This window comes from Panicum virgatum, chromosome 2K (assembly GCF_016808335.1).
Source record: "Panicum virgatum strain AP13 chromosome 2K, P.virgatum_v5, whole genome shotgun sequence".
NCBI classification, from domain to species: domain Eukaryota; kingdom Viridiplantae; phylum Streptophyta; class Magnoliopsida; order Poales; family Poaceae; genus Panicum; species Panicum virgatum.
The window spans coordinates 22422158-22440864 of NC_053137.1; positions in this window are offsets into that span (position 1 = coordinate 22422158).

Below are 18707 nucleotides of genomic sequence, written 5' to 3' on the forward strand. Positions count from 1 at the left end.
GATACACAATCTCCCTTCCGGGACGTGTATTTGGAGAACAGCGGGGAAATACTGCCGAAATTTTGTCCCGGATCGGAGTAGAGCATGAAAATCGACTCCAGCTACGCATCTTCGGGTGGGATTAGGACCTATCTTAACCTAGTAGAAAGTTTAGACATCGTGTAGATGCAAAAATTATCTTTTATATTATATTACTCGTTGATATGATAGAGTATGGACGACTGTGCTTGGATGTACTCTGGTTGGAAACAAAGGGGGGACTTGATCTTGGAATGGATTCAGAAGACCGAGGCTTTCTTGGATCGAGCATTGTCAAAGGTTAAAGAAGGCTCATGCACTTGGTGTCCCTGCGCCAAATGTGGAAACACACGTCGACAGACACGGGAAGACATGACACAACATCTTTGCAATTATGGATTTACGAGAGTCTATACCCGGTGGACCTACCATGGTAAAGCCAATCGTATGAGAAACGAGGTCGTTAGACAATGCATTGAAGATCATGATGCTGATGCCGGGGTAGGAGATATGTTAGATGACTTCCATGAAGCACATTTCGAGGGAGAATGTAGGGAAGAGGAGCCAGAGCCAACCGCGAAGGCGTACTATGACATGTTGGTTGTAGCACAAGAACCACTTCATGGGCATACCAAGATTTCACAACTGGATGCCATTGCCCGCCTGATGGCCGTGAAGTCCCAGTTTACCCTGAGTCGAGACGCTTTTGATGTTATGTTGACCGTTATTGGCACTCTGCTTCCGGAAGGTCACATTCTTCCAAAGAGCATGTATGAGGCACAGAAACTCCTTCGTGCATTGAAGATGTCGTACGAGCAGATACATGCATGTCCCAAGGGATGCTGTCGGTGTTTACCGCCAAACCTGCTCAGGGATACCCTTAGCAGTAGGGTTTGTAGGTAGGGATCGACGGCTCTGGAACTCGATGGTGCAAGGAACACGAAGATTTAGATAGATTCGGGCCGCGAGTTGCGTAATACCCTACGTCCAGTGTGGTGGTTTGTATTGCCTTAGGTGTAGATGATTGTTTTGAGGGGGTCCCTGCCCGCCCTTATATATCCGGGGGGACAGGATTATATGAAAAGTATTAGCCGAGTACAGTTAGAGTCCTACTACAACACGATCGAGCTCTTCGTAGCCGAGTCCTGCAGGCATCGAGTACTTGGCTGGGCGTCTTCGAGTTCTTCGAGTAGTCAGAACATCCTTCTGTTTCCTTCTGACTCTTCCTTCAGATACGTCGAGTAATCCTTCAAGTACTTCTGTTTGCTTCGATGCTGTGAGGTGCTTAAGCCCCGAAATCTTGATCATATATGGTGCGCGAAGTACTCGCGCTCCAAATGGAGTAGCCCCCGAGCCTTAGGTTGAATCGTAGAATCAGGCTGAGGGTCACTTCAGTCTTTTTCTCCTTCTTTATTTTTCAAAAAAAAATTGAAAAATAAATATGTGATACATATATCCCGCAGCCCCCGAGTCTTGAATCTAAATCCCTCCATTTAGATTTAAGAATCAATGTAAACTCGTGACAAAAACTAAAAATTTCCCTGAGAAGGAAATAGTCTGTTAGCATCCCCAAATATTCACAAAATTGACCCTAAAGACCGTATAAAGCCAGTTGAAAACTTCCAAGGGTTTTACCCCTTGAACTCTTGGCCACCGTCAAACTCAGATTTCGCATTTGCCTCTTCTCAGTTAAAATCCAAAAGCCCCTCTCGTAGCGCCCGAGCCAAAACTCGTGACTTTGAGATGGCTCCCAGGAAGAACAAATCCAAAGTTGAGGAGGGAACTGTCGCCAATATGTCGACAGGTTGGCGTAAAAGCAAGATGTCTGAATCACTGGTCCGAGAGTTGGAGAATATGGGTCTCCTCCAAGAACAGGGCATAAGCCAATGGCTCGCTGGTGAAGGGGAAGATTACCCCATGGAAGGTACTCTTGAGACCGTTATGTTTCGTGATTTTGTAGAACGTGGTTTCACTCTTCCCGTATCAGAATTTTTCTATAGACTTCTTCAGTTTTGGAGAGTTCAGTTACACCATCTCACTCCCCAATCCATCTTGCATCTTTCAATTTTCACTCATTTCTGTGAGGCATTCCTTGGACTTCTCCTCCATTTCCATCTTTTCCAACATTTCTTCTTCTTTGTTCCAATCCCTAATGCCGCCAATCCCGCCGTCGACGGGGGATGTGAATTGGTACTCCGCCCTGAGAACCAAGGCGAGTACTTGGCTTATGATCCGGCGGATCAAGGAGCTGAATGGAAGAAATTCTGGTTCCATGTTGGGAATTTTGAATCCCCACTTCCAGAAAGGACTACTGGTGCCCCCCAAGTACAGGAGGGCTAGTCGAGTAGAGGACCTAGTGGCAAGCAATTTGAAGCCATTCTTCATGCGATTGCCATTATTAACAAAAAAGGAGTCACTGGAGATCATGTGGTCTTCTCGTTTATCAGTCGCCAGATGCAGCCTGTCCAACTGCGAAAGCATCCTGGCTTTAGATATGAAGGTACGCAGGATCCCACTAGGATGTCCTCAGAACCATTGGCTCAGTCTAAAGTGATAAAGAGATGTTGCAAAGTACTTGATAACTTCGACAAGTCTTTGACGCTTCCAACACTCTTCTCGGCACAAAATCCTCCCGAGAAGCCTGGGTACGTAGTTTGGATACCATGTCGAGTTCTTGTAGTCAACCATTTTCGATCTTCTGTCTAAGTATTGGCTTCTTTCTGCAGAAGAATTATAAATCCTGGTATTGTATGCCTCCGACTTCCGCGAATACTGATTCTGATGACAACAAAAAATGGAAGGTGGCTCCTGAATCAATGTTGCAGAGGAAAGTTCCTCATCTCGATGCTGGCCAGTAAGTATATAACCTTTTGTTGATTGTATCCCATTTGCCTCAGCTTTCTTATTCAGAATCTTTGCTTGGCTAGGGTCCAACATCTTTCGGCGCATGAAAAAGATCAAGTCCAAGACTTTTGCAACTGGGTGTCGAGTGGTTCGAAAGAAGCTAGTTGATTAGCCCTCGATTCTCCTATAATCGGGTTGATCGAGAACCCGACTGCCAGTTGCCCGAGTATAGACACAGCTGAGAAACCAAGCGAGCCAAGCCCTAAAACATCTGATACTCCTGCGGCTGCTGAGGGAGCTTCCAAAGCTGCTGGATCTGGGAGTAGTGGAGCAGAAGGGTCAAAAGGTCCTTCCGTTCGACTGGTACCATTCCAGTCTATGCCTCAGTCAGCCCAAGAAGAACTGCGAAATGAACTGTTTATGATCCACTGTTGTCTCTAGACAACATGAAAAAACTTGCAGATTGTATGTAGTGGAGCTTTAAATTCACCAAGGTGAGTCTTCTGCCACTATTTGTCTTTGTCGAGTAGTTGTTGATATCTGACCATATTCGCCTTGTATGTCTCAGGATGTAGCCAATCGATCTTTCTTAAAGTCTCATTCTCTGTATAAGACTGTGGACAACAGAAAGGTCTTGGAGGATCAGAGAGCCATGATTGCCAAATGTCTGGATGAGTCCCTGGCGGCTCGTAATAAGCTCTATGAAGCAAATCAACAGCATCATCTGGAGATTTGTAATATGAAGCTCCAGATCAAGAATCTTGAAGAAGAAAAATCAAGGCTGCAGGAAGAAAATTTCAAGCTTCAACAAGAAGTGCAGGCTGCCCAAGCTTGTAAGTACTCAATCTTTTTTCCTTGATTTTGCTTGGTCAATAATAATTACTGAAAAACCTTTCCATCAGGTTCTCTAGAAGACCATACTCGGCTGGTTGCAGCAGCTCAAGCTCTTGTGGATGTGGTCGATGAAGGAGGGTCGTCAAATAGCAAATCCTTGGTAGAGCGCTTGGAAGAAGCGCCCCAGAATATTTTTGATGTCTTGACGGCTACTTTCGAGAATTATCTAACCCACATGATAGGAGTTGTCAAGTCGTATTTGCCTCAGTTTAATCTGGCTCCGATAGCTAAAGGAATAGCTCCCAATTGCTCTGATGAGAAATTCCGAGAGTAATGTAAGGAATCAGAAGTGATTGCGGAGGAAATTCATAACAACATGGCAGAGTAGACTGCTTGTAACAACTCTTATAATCTTCAGTGAGCTCTTGTCGTTGTTCATAGCTTGTATCCTGTTGGTGTGTCTTCAGAAGCATAATCTGATACCGTAGGATAAGTATGAACTAGTCGACCAATCGATTAGAATACCCGCATGAAGTAATCCTTAAAGTTAATCATTTAGGATGAGTTCCGTTGGACTATCCAAATAGAAAAAACTTGTAAAAAATACCCATAAACTATTCGATCAGGCGAGTAGTGTGTCCTTACCAAGGACTTGAGTAATCCGTAAGACAAAACTGTTAGGTACGAACCCCGTCGGGTTGCCCAAGACGTAAATGTCGTAGGGATATCCAAGGCTTACTCGAGCAAGGCAAGTAAGGTGTCGTTTAATCAAGGACTGGAGTAATCCTTAAGGCAAAACTGTTAGGTACGAACCCCGTCGGGTTGTCCAAGACGTAAATGCCAGAAAGATATCCAAAACTTACTCGAGCGAGCCGAGTGAGGTGTCCAACTTGTAGACTGGAGTAACTACTAAGATTGACCTATTAGGGCGAACCCCGTCGGGTTGCCCAAGATGGACAAAATGTAGTCGTATCCATAACGTACTCGAGCGAGCGAGTAGTTTTGCGTTGACAGTAATGCTGGAGTTCCTCATAGTTGACCTGTTAAGATGAACTCCATCGAGTTATCCAAGATGGACAACTAGTAAGGTATCCATTCACCTTCTCGAGCTAGGCGAGTAGGTTGTGCCCTTTAAGGGAAAGGATGCGGCTTGTGTAGTTGTTCTGAAGGAAAACTGTGTAAGCTTATCCTGAACTGGTGATGTTGTCAGATTGCCTTTAAAGTAGTCGATATGCCAATAAGGATCTTCACTTTATTAAAGAAATCCACTAACACCACTAGTTGCTTGGATCAGGGATAAAACTTGCGCAAGTGCTCGATGTTCCAGGAATTCGGTACCTCATTGCCATCTGCATCAGTGATTCTGTATGAACCCGGTCTTGTAACCTTAGTTACGATGAAGGGACCTTCCCATCTGGAATTTAACTTGTGCAATCCTGTCTCATCCTGAATCCGGCGAAGTACTAGATCTCCAATGTTGAAGGATCTTTGCCGGACATTGCGATCGTGATAGCGTCTAACTCCTTGAAGATATCTAGCCGATTGGGTTAAGGTGTTGACTCTGGCCTCTTCGACTGAGTCTAACTCAAGTTGTCGAGCTTCATCTGCTTCTCCTTCTTGATAGGCTTCTACTCTTGGAGATTTCCACATGATATCAGCGGGTAGTATAGCCTCTGACCCATAGGTAAGGAAGAAAGGAGATTGTCCAGTTGCTTTGCTAGGCTGGGTTCGCAGCCCCAAGACTACATTAGGTAGTTCTTGAATCCACTTGCCGCCATTCTTGGTGTTGGCGTCGTAGAGTCTTTTCTTCAAGCCGTCGAGTACTAAGCCATTGATGCACTCAACTTGACCGTTTGCCCGGGTGTGAGCCACGGAAGCATATTTGACCTCGATGGAGGAATTGTCACAGAAATCCCAAAAAGATTGTGATGTGAAGTTAGAGCCAAGATCTGTAATAATGGTGTGAGGAAAACCAAACCGATGGATAATGTCGGAGATGAAGTCCACTGCTCTATCTGATGAGATCTTGACAATGGGCTTGTACTCGATCCACCTGGTGAACTTGTCGACTGCTACTAGCACATGATTGAATCCTCCTGGAACAACGGTTAATGGTCCGATCATGTCCAAGCTCCAACAGGCGAACGGTCATGATGGAGGGATTGTTATCAAATTGTGTGCTGGGATGTGAGTCTTCTTGCCAAAGAATTGGCAACCAGGGCACCGTCGGACCAGGTCTTCTGCATCCGAGACAGCTGTTGGCCAGAAGAATCCTGACCTATACGCCTTGCCGACTAGTGTCCTTGATGCAGCATGATTGCCGCAAACTCCTGCGTGTATTTCTCAGAGGATGTCTTTGCCTTCTTCAAGGGTAACACACTTCATGAGGATGCCTGAAGCAGAGCGCTTGTATAGGTTGTCGCCGATGAGGACGAAACCCTTGTTGTGCCTGGTGATGCAGGCAGCTTCAGCGCTTTTAGGATCAACATGTGGTGGAAGCTTGAATTCCTTGATGAAATCAATAAACTGAGTTCACCAATCTTCATCAATCATCTACACTTCTCTGACTGTGGCCAGGGCCTCTGTGTCAGTTTATTATTGGCTTTGTTCCTTGACTGATGGGTGGTGGAGTTCATGGACAAAAACTCCTGGTGGAACAGCTGCTCGAGTGGACCCAAGTTTGGAGAGGATATCAGCTCCCACGTTGTTGTTGTGATCGACGTGGTGGATTTCCAATACTGAGAAATTTTTTTCGATCTTTCTGATTTCTACAACGTATGCGTCCATTGTATCCTTGTTGACGTCCCATTCTTTATTGACTTGTTGAACGACGAGTAGAGAATCGCCGTAGACGAGTAGTCGCTTGATGCCGAGAGATACTGCTAGTCGGAGGCCGTGTAGCAATGCCTCGTATTCAGCTTCATTATTGGAGACCTTGAACAAGATTTGGAACACATACTTCAATTGTTCTCCCTTGGGGGAGATGAACAAAACTCCAGTGCCCTCCATCGATCTTGAGTGAGCCGTCGAAGTACATCATCCAATACTCTGGAATGTTCTGGGGCGCTGGAATTTGGTTTTCCCGCCATTCAGCCAAGAAGTCGACTAGTGCCTGTGACTTGATTGCTGTTCTTGGCTTGAAGTTGATTTCTAAAGCTCCCAGTTCAACTGCCCACTTTGAGATTCGTCCAGTGGCATCCCGATTGTGGAGTATATCCCCCAATGGGAAGTCAGCTATGACTGAGATCTTGTATTCGTCGAAGTAATGCCGTAGCTTCCTGGAGGTGATTAGAATTCCATACAGAAGTTTCTAAATTGATGGGTATCTAACGTTTGATTCAGAGAGTACTTCGCTGATGAAGTAGACTGGTCTCTGAACACCGTAAGTGTGGCCTTCCTCCGAGCGTTCGACTACTATCGTCATACTGACTACATGGATAGTCGCAGCGATGTAGAGGAGTAATTCCTCATCGGGTAGTGGAGCTGTTAGAATTGGCGGTGACTGGAGATGTTGCTTGAGATTCTCGAGTGATTCCGTGGCTTCTGTAGTCCACTCGAATTTGTCTTGTCGCTTTAGGAGTTTGAAGAAGGGTAATCCCCGTTCGCCAAGCCTGGACAAAAATCACTTTAAGGCTGTCATGCAGCCTGTAAGCTTCTGGACATCTTTGATGGTAGTTGGGGCGTCCATGGCCATGATGGCATTGATCTTCTCTGGATTTGCCTCAATTCCTCGGTTACTGATGATGAATCCGAGTAGTTTTCCAGAGGGTACACCAAAGACGCACTTTGTTGGGTTGAGCTTCCAGCGAAATTTTCGGAGGCTGTTGAAGGTCTCTTCCAGGTCAGTAATGAATTGATCCTGGGTCTTCGTTTTGACAACGATGTCATCGACATAGGCTTCAACATTGCGATGTAGCTGGTCGGAGAAGCACTACTGTATCGCACGCTGGTAAGTAGCGCCGGCGTTCTTCAACCCAAAGGACATGGTCTTGTTGGCGTATGCCCCGTAAGGGGTGATGAAGGCCGTCTTGATTTGGTCTTCCTCTTTTAGGGCGATATGATGATACCCTGAGTAGCAGTCGAAGAAGGATAACAGGACGCATCCTGCTGTTGAGTCGATTACTTGATCAATACGTGGTAGCCCAAAAGGATCCTTCGGGCAATGCTTGTTTAGATCAGTGTAGTCGACGCACATCCTCCACTCGTTGTTGTTCTTCTTCTGGACGAGCACAAGGTTGGCCAACCAATCAGGGTGGTAGACTTCCTTGATGAACCCAGCTGCGAGTAGTTTTGCCAGCTCTTTCTTGATGGCTTCTCGCTTGTCCGGTGAGAACCGCCGTAAGCGTTGCTTTTTTTGGTGTTGCATTAGGGTCGACCTTCAAGGCATGCTCGATCAACTCCTTGGGCACCCCTGGCATATCCGCTGGTTTCCACGCGAATACGCCTCGATTGGCCCTAAGGAAGTTGACGAGCTCGAGTTCCTATTTGTCACCCAGTCCTGCTCCGATGATGGCTGTTTTGGAGTCATCTCCCTCTTGCAGCTGGATAGTCTTAGTGCCCACACCATTGGTTGGTTTAACCGATGATTGGTTTGGCTTCTTGGAAGGCATCGACTCCTTGAGTGAGAGTTCTTTAGCAGCGGCAAGTATTTCGCTGACAGAGCTGGGAACCCGGATAGCAGAAGCATGATCTATTGCTTCCTTGTCGCACTCGAAGGATTTGAGGAGGTCTCCCCGTAGTGAAAGGACTCCTGTGTTACCTGGCATCTTGAGGAGCAGGTAGACATAATGTGGCACTGCCATGAATTTGGCTAGTGCAGGTCTTCCCAAGATAGCATGATAAGAGGAATCGAAGTCGGCTACTTCGAATTTGATGTACTCTGTCCGGAAGTTCTGTTCTGTACCAAATGTGACTGGGAGGGTAACCGAGCCAATTGGAGTAGAGGAATTTCCGGGGACGATGCCATAGAACGGAGCCTTGCCTGGAGTAAGCAGACTCATATAGTTGAGGCCCATCTTTACCAGTGTGCTTGCAAATATTAGGTTGAGCCCACTTCCGCCGACGATGAGTACTCGAGTAAGCTTGGAACCCTGAACAACTGGATCGAGTACTAGCGGGAACTTTCCAGGTTCAGAGAAGCTGGTCCACTGATCCTCCCTGTAGAAGATAATGGGGACCTCGCTATATTTGAGTGGCCTCTAAATTGCTGGTTCGACAGAGAGGATTTCTCTGAGTAGGAGCTTCTGAGCTCGCTTGGAGAAGCTAGAATCTCCTCCGAATATGACGTTGACGATGATTTGCTGCTGTTGGAAACCGTCATGGGCTTTCTTGTCGTCTTCATCATCTTTGTCTTGTTCTTTCTTTGGAGTAGTTGCAAGTGCCGACTGGAAGGGTTTGCACAGGATCGTGCACTCCCACATCGAGTGGTTGCTCTTGGGGTGGATTGGACATCTTTTGTTGTGAAGTATCTTATCGAACTGGTCCTGTGGTTTGTCGCCCTTCTTACCACGCGGTGTGGGATCCATGTGCCGACAGTGTCATCAGGCTTACGCGTAGGATCTCGGATGTTGCTGCGCCCTTCGTGGTCATTGTGGCGCTTCCCGTTGTTGTTGTTGTTGCGGTGGGGAAAGCAACTGCGTTCTTGCTCCTCTTCATCTGCCCTTGCTGCATCATGTCACGTAGATCTACCCCTGTTTTGGGCCAATTACGCCCAAAGTCGCGGTATAGTGATTGGACGGTGATGCCGCTCTGGAGGTAGTCGATGACGTCGTCATCGGCGACGTTGGGGATGGTGGCTCTTGTGTCGAAGAAGCGCTTGACATAGGATCTGATCGACTCGCCTTGTTCTTGCTTGCACATGGACAGGGTGTGTCGAGTAGCTACACGGTGTAGCGACCCTTGGAATTTGCCGATTAAGGCCTTCTTGAGGTCATCCCACGAGTGAATGGACTCGCGCGCCATGCTTTCGAGCCACGTGAGGGGTGCGGGCTCCATAGCCATCGGGAAGTAGAGGACCTTGGTGTTGGTGTCTCCCCCTGCAACACTAATAGTGGTCGAATATAAACTCCAGGAGCAGGAGCACGAGCAGCAAGAGGAGGAGGAGGAGGAGGAGGACTTGGGCGTACCTGCCGTTTGGCAGCGAGGCCCCTCGAGGCTTCCGGATCGTCCGATACCACTAGAGCACCGACCGGTCCTCCGACCTAACGGGAACCAACCGGTAAGTAAGTTTAGAAGATTTCAATATGTTTCCTTTTTATACATTCAAAATCACAATTGACACTAATATTATCTCTCAATAACTTGCGCAGGAACTTTGTAATAGTTGTTCCAGGTGTTGCTCACAACCGCATGGCCAATGGCATCATGGGATTGCTCTGCAAGCGACACTACCCAGGCGCCATGGATATTGCTGGGGTACGTCAGCCGGCATCTTCGTGGGAGCACTACATCACCAAACCGGATGCACCAGATGAGGAAGGCAGGGTATTCGACAACAAGGCGCACCGGGTGTTGAGCGAACTATGGGTAAGTCTTCATGGCACTACATTTACGAATAAATCATATTCCTTAGATATTTTTGAAATAATGACTTTGTTCACTTTTTTTGCAGGATTTCTACAGATGCGAGGAGGGAATGATGCCCACGGCGATACAGGTGGCGAGCAAAGCATGTTACAAGCTGGTGGCGGATATGCTTTACGAGGCGCACATCCAGGCCATCATCGACTACAAGGCTAAGATCGAAAGGGCGAGGATCTACAAAGGACTTGCGAGAGACCTCAGACTCACCCGGGAACAGTACTTGCGGGTAAATATTCAATCTTACTTAAATCAACTATACTCCATCTGTTCTTCTTACATGTCATAACTTGATGATGTGCAGGAACCTCCGTGGTGGATTGCCAATGATTATTCGTGCTGGGAAATGATAGTGGACCGGTGGTGCTCGCAAGAGTGGCTGGAAATGCACGAGGCTGCCCGGCAGCAGCGTTTGATGATGCCAGGTGCATCGCACCATCAGGGCAATCGTAACCTCAAGGCGTACGCGGCTAGATATGTAAGTGAATTAATTTCTTTATTCTTATGCTCAATTCTGCATAATTTCTAATCATCTTCCTTTTTTCGCAGTCGGCATCATATGGTGGTGTGCCTTGCTCCCAAGTCCAGGCACACTGTTTGGCCCACAAAGGGAAGGCGACGTCCGATGTCACCTTCAACCCGCAGGATCCGCCCGAAGCGTACAGCAACGAAAGCGTCCACAGCCACCTCAGCGGGTACACCTCGATGGCACAAGAAGTTCATGGGCCAGAGTTTGATGCGATCAATGAGCCCATTGATGGAGAAGTCGTCATGAGGGCGGGAGGAGGCAAGAAGCATAGACGGTACTGGTTTGGCAACAGCTTAGTCGACACGGCGACTACTCCCACTGTCTCGTAGATTCGAACCAAGAGTACCAGCTCAAGCCCTGCCATACACCCACGGCCAGACACTACACAGGCTCAGATTGAGGCTGTCAAGGTTATTTCTGTTTCATCTGTCGTTCCTCCATTTTTACATACGTTTGCTTTGAATTCTAACCCTGGGATCAAATCCTTTAGGCCCATATGGAAGTAGCCTTTCAAGCACGGCAGGAGGCGGTAGAGGAGAGGTGGCGGGCCGAGCGGGACGACATCCAGGCAAAATTGGATCCAGCTCTAACATTTATGCAAAGCCTGGGCTTGGCGATGGGTGTTTCACCTCCACAATTCCCTCCACCCCCACTTGTTCGTCAGGCAGAAACTCCTCCTACCGTAAGTGGCTTTGACTCCTATTGAGTTTCATTCATCTTAGTGACTTAGCATTAATCTATAATGACTAAGAAATAATGCCTTATGTCCTAGTGCCTATTGAGTTTCATTCGTCTTATGTAACTCAATTGTTATGTCTAAGTTTGAATGCCTGTAACTTAATTCTTATGTAACACATGCAATCAGTCGGCGGCATCCAATGATGGGCCAGTGAATCCTGACTTCTCGCCTCCGGTGCAGCCGCCTCAGTAGTTTGTGTGGCCACCGCCTCAATGGGTGGCTTGGATTCAGCAGCAGCAGCAGCAGCACCCGTCACCACCGCAGCAAGGTTGGTCGCAGACGCCTACATGGCCGCCCCCACTGATGTGGCCACAGCACCCGCCACCACCGCCACCGCCGTCGACCCCGTGAGTTATGTTGTATAGACTTGCTTTGTACCACTTTTATGGATTTGTTTGAACTTGATTTGTATGAACTTGTATGAACTCGACCAGTACTTGTGGTTGTCGATGAACGAAACAAGACTTTACTTGTATGTGTGTATCAAATACTTGTGATGCTTATTCGGATACATGAAATAATCATTATGATATATATGATTTTCTGGGGGTACCATATACGTAATAATCAAACAAAAAAATTGGTTATGGCACCTTTGCCGTGTGCAAAAACCATGGCACACGGCAAAGGTGCCAATATTTTCCATGTGCAAAACCCATGGCACACCGTAAAGATCTGGCCATGTCAACATTCCTGGCTGGCTACTTTTTTTGCTGTGGGTCGAGAGTGGCACACGGCAAAGGCCGGCTTTGCCGACGTTTGGTTGCCGTGTGCGCTTTGCCGTGTGCGGTACATGGCAAAGGGTTTGCCGTGTGCCCCTGGCACACGGCAAAGGGGGTGTCTCCCGTAGTGAGATGGCCAAATGGGCGGCACGGACCCGATGAGCATGGGACGAGTAGGCACGGCACGGCTATGCATGACACTGTCGTCGTGCCGTGCCGTGCCATCCTGCGGGCTGGCCAAGCAGCCTAGGCACGGCACGCCACCGTTTAGCCGTGCCGTGCCAACACGATTGGTCCGGTGATGAGCACGCCAAGACCTGCCATGCTCATGCCATCGCGAACAAATTCCTCTCGTCTCCATGCTCATGCCCTCTGGCTGCCGCATGCGGAAGGGGAGGAGGGTGAGCGCTTGCCGCGTGTGGACGGAGGAGAGGGCAAGAGGCAGCTGCCGGACTCGGTCAGAGGGGCGGCGCGCGGCCAGGAGGCAGGGGCAATGTGGTGGCTAGTGGGGAACGGGAGCCGGGGATGGTGGGGTAGGGAAGAAAACTAGGGTTGGATGGTTGTGTTGGCCGTTCTATATGGAAGGATGATAGGCCTAACGGGCCGGCTGATAATCGGGCCGGGACGGGCCACCATGTCGTGCGAGGACGTGGTCTAAGCACGGCACGAGCCCCGGGCTAGGCCGGCACGGGCACGAAACCGCTCGTGCCATGCCGTGCTTGGGCCGGGCCAAAATCCCGTGCCGTGGGCCAGCCCATGGGCCACGGGCCATTTGGCGAACTATAGACTAAACTTTATATTTAGCGACTAGTATGTTAAGATGTTTATTTGAGATTGGACTAAGGTCTGGTTTGGATTGGGGCTCTTACCTAGCTTCTGCAAATCATGCTTAGAGCCCACTAGACCCATCTACTCAAACAATTGCAGCGCACCAGCCCTTCACCGCGGATGCGTTAACATTTTCATATACTTGATTCAACAATTTTCCAAACTCTGATTAAACATTTTGTATAGGCTAATTGAACATTTCACGGGCATATATATAAGTATATTTGGTTTGCTCCCTCCCACCTCACCGAGATTTCCGGTCCCTAATATAGTTTACATCATGTGGTATATCAACGAACGAATGTTCTTGTGATTTTAGCCGAAAAGTAATGGCCATCCATGTTGCTGGCCGGGATGGTCGGTACTTGGTTTGCCGACCACACGCGCCACAAATATCTCCCCTTGTCGTTAGTTGCGTTGTTTTCCCTTGCAGGCCACGGCCAAGGCCTCAACGCAAAGAGGTCACAGGTGACCGTGCCAGTGGCATGACAAATAGTACTTGATACTGACGACGAGGTACGTGGAAACCTGCTCCTCCTCCGCGCAGATGGAAAGACGTTCCCGTCCATGGTTAGGATCACCAGGAAGAGGAGGAGGGGTGGAGGTGCTGTCTTGAACATCTTCGTCGTCATACATCTGCCGTCCAAGGCATATCAATATATGAGGAATGTGAGTACTCTACCCTGCCTGTGATGAGTGAATTGTCAACCGTGCGGTGTGATCGTGCGCTTGATCTTTGGATTGCAGGTACACGGGCGTCGAGTGTCGACGGGGAGCTGCCGTGGAGGTGCTGTGGCCGATGGACCGTGTGGTGGACGGCGGTAAAGGGCAGCCGGGACCGGAGCTCGGACCGGGCGACAGCTGTGGCGTCCACTCCTGGATCGAGGGCGCAAGCGGCGACGGAAGGCGGGTTTCTTGGTTTGCGCCACAAAACCAAGGAGGCGGACGGCGGTTGAAGACGCAAAGTCGTGGAGGCACGGGCGTCGGTCTCGGGACTGACGGAGGCGACGAGCGTCGACGGCGTCTAGGGCCTCGATGCGGGCGAGGAGGTGACGGGCGTCGGGCGGCGTCTAGGGCCGTCAGAAGGCCGAGGCAGGAACGGCGTCTAGGGCCACGGCGTGGAGGCGGGAATCTTCCCGCGCGTGAGGTTTTGGCGGTTTTCTCAAAACCGGCCACCTACCCGGGTTTCGCGGACCCTCCAAAACCGCGGACCGGTACTTCGTCGACGTGGCGGCATCGCAGCAAAGACTTCGAGTCGAAGAAAGAAGCTCCGCCGTCGATCGAGGGTGTATAGCGGGCTGCTGCAGACCCAACCAGTCTGACCGGTCCCCTGGACCGGTCTGGCCGCAGCAGCTGGGTATAAAAACCCCCACCAGCCCGTGTCTGGTTGAGTCTCTTGAGTCTTTTGTTTTCTCTGGGTTTTTCCTTCTCCCTGCCCCTGTTCTAGGTTAGGGCCAAGGACTCCAACGCAAAGAGAGTTTAGATTATAGCTATTCTCTTCAATCTAGTGAGTGGATGATGGGCGGATGGCTCTAGCTGTTGTATAGGTGAATTCCTCTGAGATTTAATGGATAAAACTTGTTTGTGATTCACTTGTGTGTGCTGAGCATCTCATCCTCCCCTTTTCTCTTGCATTTTGGGTTCAATTCTCCTCTTTTGCTGTGTTTCTTGTTTGGAGGAGACCAACCCTTGAATTCATGGTTTGATGGACTCTTTGTGACGATTCTAATCCTTCTAGCCAAGTGCTAAACCTACTGGAATCGAGAGTTCTCACGAATTGGCGATTTTGTGTTCTTGAGAAAACCCCAATCCTCTTTGATCTTTCCTCGATTTCTCTCGATCCGTGAATCTTTTGGGTGAGATCTTTTGGGGATATGTTCACGGGGTAGTTGCGAAGCTTTCCTCCAAGTTTCGTTGGATTTGGACTTCGTTTGCTCGAGATTTGACATTTGGAGCTTTGTTGGCGGGCTGTCTGGAAGCGACCGGTCTGACCGGTCTGTGCAACCGGTCTGACCGGTCTGCAGTTTGAATTCCCAGCCCGACTGGTCTGACCGGTCTGTGCAACCGGTCTGACCGGTCTCTGCAGTCCAGTTCTGCGTTTCGACTCGCTCTGCTTCCGCGCTGCGACCTGGGTCTTCTGCTTCGAGATAGCTTGTCCATAGCTATTCTCTCTAACCTAGGTCTGAGGGCTTGCGGTGATTTTGGGACATAAGCCGACGTTTCAGATTTAGGAAGAAATTTTGATCGGCTCCCATTCACCCCCCCCCCCCTCTGGTCGCCAGTTTCGGTCCCTCAATTGGTATCAGAGCTCGGTTAAGGTTTTCAGTACCTTAACCGGTTCGAAAACCACTTGGCGACCATGGCGAGTCTTGGTAAGATCCCGGTGTTTTCCGGCGAGGACTATGCCTACTGGAAGGTTCGCATGAGAGCCTTCCTGCAGAGCATGGGAGCCAATGTCTGGGAGATTACCACGAACCAGCTTTACGTGGTCATGGCTGTTCGGACCACGCCTCTTCAGGTGACCCAGCACTAGGCTAACGCCAAGGCCGTCAATGCCTTGTTCACTGGCGTTTCTCGTGCGGAGTTCTCACGCGTCCAGGGTTTTCAGGAAGCCCACAAAATTTGGACGTGCCTTGAGAACTACCATGAGGGTACACCTTAGGTGAAGGCCAGACTGTTTGAGACTTACCGGCGTGAGTACGAGAATTTCACACAGGAGCCGGGTGAGAGCATTGACTTGATGTTCAGTCGTTTTCGGTCGATTGTGAACAAAGTCAATGCGAACAGATCTGCTGGTGCCCTTGAGTACACAGAGCACGAGAAGGCTCTCAAGTTACTCTACGCACTTGACCGCTCTGTGTGGGATCTCAAGGTGAACACGATCATTGAGTCTGTAGGCTATGAGACTCTGACCGTGAATGAGCTTTTCAGCAAGCTCAAGGCCACAGAGGTGGATGACCAGACACGAGCCAAGCTCAATGGTGCCCCTCCTTCCAAGAGCGTCGCTCTTGTGACTGGTCCAGGTGGATCGAGCTCTAAGTCTAACTCTGCTCTTGGCTTTTCTCTTGCCTCTTTGCCTTCTATTTCAGATGAGCAGCTGGAGACGCTGGGCGACGACGACTTGTGCCTCCTCATCAGCAAGTTCCAGTGCGTCTACCACAACAGGCAGAGGAAGAAGAACCCCGAGTGCTACAACTGTGGCAATCTGAACCACTTCATCACCGATTGCCCCAAGAAGTCCGGCGGTGGCCAGAACAACTCCTTCGAATACTACCGCCACCACGACCGCGACAAGGGAGGCTCCAACAAGGAGCGTCGGCGCCACAAGCACCGCAGTCATGACCGGGAAGGACGCTTCGACAAGGAGTCGCTCAAGAAGTGCTTCCAGTACAAGGCCAAGAAGCGGGAGAAGGCCTTCCTGGCGCAGCTCAGCGACCTCGACAAGAGCTCCGACACCGACCACTCTTCTTCACCGACCTCCGACGATGACGACAAGAAGAAGAAGAAGCGGGACAAGGAAGCCACCGGCTTCATCGGCCTTTGCTTGGCGGCCGGTCGGCGCAAGAACTTCAGCACCATGGCGGGCGAAGCTGATGGTGCTCGTGCGTCTTCGGGTGGACATGCTACACCGACGCACTCCGGCTCTTCTCCTGGATCCGAGAGCGATTCAAAGGTAAACTCCATGATCGACCTGCTTGATACAGAGGTTAGGGAGTTGTACGCCACTCTCGACAACCAGAAGAGGCTGCTTAAGGAAGCAGCTAGAGAGCGTAGGAAGCTTAGGGCTGAGCTGGCTTGTGCTAGGGAGAAATCTAGTGAGGATGAGTGCGCTGGATGCATATCTCACATGAATGATCTTGTTGCTCTCCGTGCCAAGCATGATGAGAACGTCGCGAACTTAGATGTTGCTAAGACTTCGCTTTCTGACGTGTCTCACGAGCTAGCCAAGGCCAAGCATGAGCTTGAACTTGTCAAGGACGCTCCCATTGTTAGTGATGTGCTTGAATGCGATGAGTGTCCTATCTTCAAGTCTGTTCTAGCTTCTTTGCAGTCCAAGTTTGCTACTGTTGTTTGTGAACTAGAGGAGCTTAGATCTAGGCCAGCATTGCTTGGCGGTTGTAAGCTTTGTCCCATGCTTAGGTCGGAACTAGAGGAGAAGAACGTTTTGATCAAGTCTTTTGGAAAGACTAAGGTCGTAGAGTCTAGCCCACCTATTGACTGCTCTGTTTGCCCTGGTTTGATCTCTGATTTGGATAATCTTGCGGTAGAAAAAGCCAACTTGGAGAATGAGAACACATACCTTAGGGCGATTCTGAGTTGGGTTTCTAGCAGTGAGCCGCAGTTGGGCATGATGATTAAGCAGTTCAAGCGTGGTGATGGGTTTGGGGTCGGTTACACATACACGAAGTCAGACTTTGACAGGTTGTATGGTAAGATTGGCAAGGCTGTTGGAAACACTGCTAGCACAAGCACGCAGCTTTCGCTTGTTGACCCCGCGGATGGTGTGCTTAAAGAACCACCGAAAGCACCTCCGCAGAAGCAGGTTTGGGTTCCAAAGCCCAATGCACTGAGGAACCCCCTCGACACGCTCCCTGCTGCCACAGCCTAGGTTGCCCAGAAGAAGAGGGCTGCTCCTCCCCGTCCGCAGGCTAGGCCTCCACCTCCCAAGCGTGAGGTGAGGTACCACTGCGAGTTCTGTGACAGGGAAGGTCACCTGGAGGAGTTTTGCTTCAGGAGGAAGCGGGCTATGAGGAGAAAGCAGGAGAGACGGAACGCGGACATGTACTCTGCTTGGGTGCATGGTCCTTCTCGGCGTGGTGGTAAGCAAGATGCTAGGGCGCGCCGTGTAGGTGAAGGTTAGGGAGACGGTGGTGGTTACCGTGCTCCAGCGGGTGGTCGCTTTGCCGGTCGTGCTCCTGGTCATTTTCAGTACGGCTATGGACCACGAGACCGAGGCTTTGGAGGAGGTTTTGAGGCTCCACGCTTTCCTCGCAGTGGTGTTCGACAGTCACGCGGTAGATGGGACGGAGGATACGCTTTGCCTGGTTTTGCTAACCCTTCTGTAGAGCAAATGGCTCGACACTGGTTTGCTTCTCACTTTGCTAACCCCAGTGTTGAGACATTTGCTCACCCTTTGTCTCACTACTGATGTGCAGGTTGGAGGTTTGGAGAACAGGTGGATTATGGACTCCGGTTGTTCGCGCCACATGACCGGAAATGACAAATGGTTCTCCAGCCTCACCCCGATGCGCTCAAAGGAGTACATTGTGTTCGGGGATAATGGAAGAGGAAAGGTACGTGGACTTGGCGCTGTTCGAGTTTCTGATCGCTTTACCCTGAGAGAAGTTGCTTTGGTTTCGAATCTTGGCTTTAATTTGCTCTCTGTTTCGCAACTTCTTGATGAGGGGTTTGAGGTTCGCTTCAAGGAGGGTTGCTCGCGTGTTTTGGATTCCAGAGGAGATTTGGTTTGTCGGATTACACCTCGCGATCGAGTTTTCTTGGTTGACTTCTCTGGAACTCCTCTTGGCCCTTCTCGTTGCTTGTTGGCTGGTCCTTCTTCTGATTTGTGGAAGTGGCATAGGAGACTTGGACATTTGAGCTTCGATTTGTTGTC